We start from the raw sequence: 4,361 nt of genomic DNA on the forward strand, positions 1-4,361 counted from the left end.
TGTTATCATGGATATGGAGAAAAGGGAACACTGCTACACTGATGGTGGGGATGCAAATTAATTCGTTTCTTTTGGAAAGACATCTGGAGAACACTGAGAGATCTAAAAATAGACCTGCCAATTGATCCTGCAATTCCTTTATTAGGTATATATCCAGAAGACCAAAAATCAAATTACAACAAAGATATTTGTATCAGAATGTTTATTGCAGCCCAATTTATAATTTCTAGGTCATGAAAGAAACCCAAATGCCCATCGACCCATGAATGGATCAGTAAATTGTGGTACATGTACACCATGGAATACTATGCAGCCCTAAAGAAGGATGGAGACTACCTCCTTCATGTTTATATGGATGGAATTAGAAAATGTTCTTCTTAGCAAAGTATCTCAAGAATGGAAGAAAAAGTATCCAATGTACACAGCCCTATTTTGAAACTAATTCATAGCTTTTATAAGAATGTCATAACCTAATTATAGCCTTAGAATATGGGAAGGGGGTGGGAGGGTGAGGTGAGGAGGATAGATGGGGGAAGGAAGGTATATTGGTGGGGTCACCTCTATGGTTTATCTTACAAGGGTACAAGTGAATCTTTCTAAAAGCAGAGTATGAACATTTTAACTCAATTACTAAGAAAATGACATGAAAGTTATCTTGACCAGTTTGATGAGAGTATTTAAAAATGTACATGAAAACACCACACTGTAGCCCATGATTGCATTAATGTACACAGTTATGCTATAAGAATTTTAAAAAATATATACCCTTGGGAAAAGAATCCCTATTTATCAAATGGTGCTGAGAGAACTGGTTAGGCACTTGTAGAAGACTGAAACTGGACCCACAGCTTTCTCCATTGACAAACATTGACTCTCCCTGGATAAAAGATTTTAATTTAAGTCCCCCAAAATACAAATTCTCAAAGAGAGTGCTGTAGGCAGAATGTGGACCAAGGACCCAATTCTTGGGAAGGGAAAACATCCCCAGATAAAGGGACAAATAAAAAAAAAAAAAGCTGAGCAAGGTGAATCAAAGCCAGCTAGTTTAGCTTTAAACCAGCCACTGCTAAATTTCTTACATGAGCAGTTTTCTGGAAGCCTGTTTTGCAGGGGATACAGCTTGTGATCACCTCTGCTGAATCTGTGAACACTTTGAAGAAATAATGGCCACATAAGATGCTGTGTCCAAGTCCTGGAAAGAAAAATTAACAAGATCATCCCCTGCTCAGTCAACCGCCAAAGCAAATACCCATTGAGGAGATTTGTATTTGGACATAGCAGAGATCAAGGGAATAGTTTGAGCCCTGAAATATGAGTAAGAGGACTTATATCCTTATATCCTCTGTGATAAGGGTATCACAGAGGAAAATACCTTTGGGGTGGTGATGAGAGAAAAATTCCTGTTTCCCACCGATTCTTCAGAGGATATTTTACCCCACAGTGAACTAGCAGAGATTAACACACCCCTAGGAATCTATGTGTGTGATCACAGACAGGAGGCTGCCCTTACACAAGGTTCAGGTTCTGGTTTTCTCACGATGCTCAGATCCTTCAAGTCAATGATTATAGAAGCAATAAGAGCTAATTTGTTTGCTCAGGGAAACTGGTGATGTCTTTGTTCCATTCCTCAGCTTGCCCTCTGGAATAATGAACAAATAGCCTTCAATAAAAGCTGAGTGTAACAAACACTTAGGGCCACCCTTTGGAACCCCACAAACAGGTAGTGGTCCCCTATGCTCCCAGCTTTGAAAATTCTATCCTGTATGTCTTGTCTCTTTGTCTCTCATTGTTTATAACTTTACATTTCTTAAGTCAACTTCTCCTGGATCCACAGGTCTTAACAGATCCTGCCTCTGGATGAGACCCCAGGAAGTGTGAAGAAAATGCTTAAAAATATTGACATGGGCTTGCAAACTTGGCTCCTCTGGAGGATCTGTGTGCAATTGCTAAGGTATATCTGATCAGACTATGACTTGGTGGGGATGCATTACTACCACACATAGTAAGAGACCCTTGTCTGCAACATCATGGGAGAACATGAAAAAGCAGTCCTTTGAGGGAACAAGCCAAAACCTACCAAAGCATAAACAAGTTGGAACCAATAGGCTATCCGTTAAAAATAATGTACCCCCAGCAAAACATAAAAAGAATGAAAAGAAAAAAGAATACTTAAATGAAGATGTGAATGAATTCATGGAATACCTAAAACAGAACTCACAGATGGTTCCCAATGGGGAGATTATAGCATCAGACATAAGTAAGGAAAGAAATTGCAGTGGCTTTAAAGAAAGACAGTTGATGGGAAGGATTAAAAAGACAAGCAGCAAAGAAAAATGCAATGGTATGTTTCCATTGTAGAAAACCTCATCATAGAATTGCAGATTGCCCAGCTACCCTTGAAAATCAAGATATGAGCACTGGAATGTTATCGGTTTGGGTCCACAGAGCATGAAATAACCAAGTGTAAGGCTTAAGTAGACCCAGCTGTTGGTGAATTTCCTTTTGCAAAGTGTTTTGTTTGTGGGAAAATGGGACACCTGTCTATATCTTGTCCTGATAATCCCAAAGGACTCTATGCTGATGGTAGTGGTTGCAAACTTTGTGGCTCTGTGAAACACTTAAAGAAAGATTGCCCTGAAAGTCAGAATTCAGATTGAATGGTCACCGTTGGTCGCTGTCCAAAGGGAATGAGTGCAGACTTTGAATTTTGGATTCACCTAAACCATAGAAACCCAAAACAAAGATCACTAAAATTGTGAATTTTTGATGATGGCTAGTACAATTGTTAGTTACCACCTCATTGTCACTTTCTAAATTGGGCCTACTTCACTAATTAGAGCTAGGCTCCTTGGAGCCAAACTTTTATTATAGATATATAATTTGGGGATGCTCAAAACCAGTTTTCTGCCTTCTTTCCATCAGAGAGTACTTCTATCACTGTTTGGAGAAAATTACTGAAAAAAAGAATGAGATGATGAAATTGGATTTTCTAAAAGAATGTATTTTTAACAGAAAGAAATTAGAGGTATCTAAGTGATTACATACCTGATTGTAACAGTCAAAAATTATGCATAAATGTAATAAAATTATGCATAAATGTAAACCACCCCTTAATAAAGGTCATGGATTGTTTTTGGAAATGAATTTTTGTTTGTATTGTTTTCTTGGTTCAATGTATCAAGGCGTTGTTATAGTAGAAATTTATAAGATGCCACAAAATCTGTATTTTTAAAATACTGAATAAAACCCACTTGCTATGTGCTTATTTAAAAAAAAAAAAAGAAAATATTGACATGGGAAAATATGTTATGAAGCAGAACCCCCCCCCATCATTTGCAGAACCACCAATAATAAATAAGTGGAATTTTTTTATTAAGTCATTTGTACATAGATCATGAATACATTTATGCTATTGTGGGATTCAATGTGTTGATTATTTGTACAAATTGCAGTGCTTCATCCTACTAATTATCATAGCCTTCATCTCACTTACCCAATTACAGTGTTAAGACATTTGTGTTCTACATCTGATAGATCCAACGTGTACTTGAAATATGCTCCATAGGTGTTCTCCTTTTATAAACCCTCCTTGTATCAAACCACTCACCTCCCTTCCAGTCATACACCACTTCCCTCCTTCATCCTAGCCTATAGTTGAGATTCATCCTTCATAGGAAAGTTTGAGAGGTCATAAATTGGTTCTATATTAGTACTGAGTAAATTGGATATATTTTTTCCATTCCTGAGATACTTTATTAGAAAAAATATTTTCCAGCTTTATCCATGTAAACATAAAAGAGGTGAAGTCTCCATTTCTTAGTGCTGCATAGTATTCCATGGAATATATACACCATAATTTATTAATCTATTCATGGGTCGATGGGCACTTGGGCGTCTTCCATGACTTGGCAATTATGAGTTGAGCTTCAATGAACAATCTGGTGCAAATATCTTTGTTACCAAATGATTTTTGGTCTTTTGGATATACACATAGAAGAGGAATTGCAGGATCAAATGGTAGATCTACATTTAGATCCCTGAGTGTTCTCCAAACTTCATTCCAAAAGGAACCCACTAGATTGCATTCCCACCAGAAGTGCAAAAGTGTTCCCTTTTCTCTACAGCCACACCAACATCTGCACTTGTGGGATTTTGTGATGTGGTCTATTCTTACTGGAGTTAGATGGTATCTCAGAGTAGTTTTGGTTTGCATTTCTCTGATGACTAAAGGTAATGAGAATTTTTCATGTGTCTGTAGACTACACGCCTGTCTTCTTCAGAGAAGCTTCTGTTCATGTCTCTTGCCCACAATGAAATGGGATCACTTGCTTTTTTCTTATTAATAAGTTTGTGTTTTCTAT

The 4,361-nt window shown here is 37.4% G+C and overlaps 1 pseudogene; it reads left to right on the forward strand.

The window, feature by feature from the left end:
- The first annotated feature begins 1,968 nt into the window (after positions 1-1,968).
- Positions 1,969-2,767, forward strand: LOC100966116 (annotated as a pseudogene).
- The last annotated feature ends 1,594 nt before the right edge of the window (positions 2,768-4,361 follow it).

The sequence above is a fragment of the Otolemur garnettii genome, unplaced genomic scaffold, assembly GCF_000181295.1.
Source record: "Otolemur garnettii isolate 467f Iridium unplaced genomic scaffold, OtoGar3 scaffold00469, whole genome shotgun sequence".
Classification (NCBI taxonomy): Eukaryota; Metazoa; Chordata; class Mammalia; order Primates; family Galagidae; genus Otolemur; species Otolemur garnettii.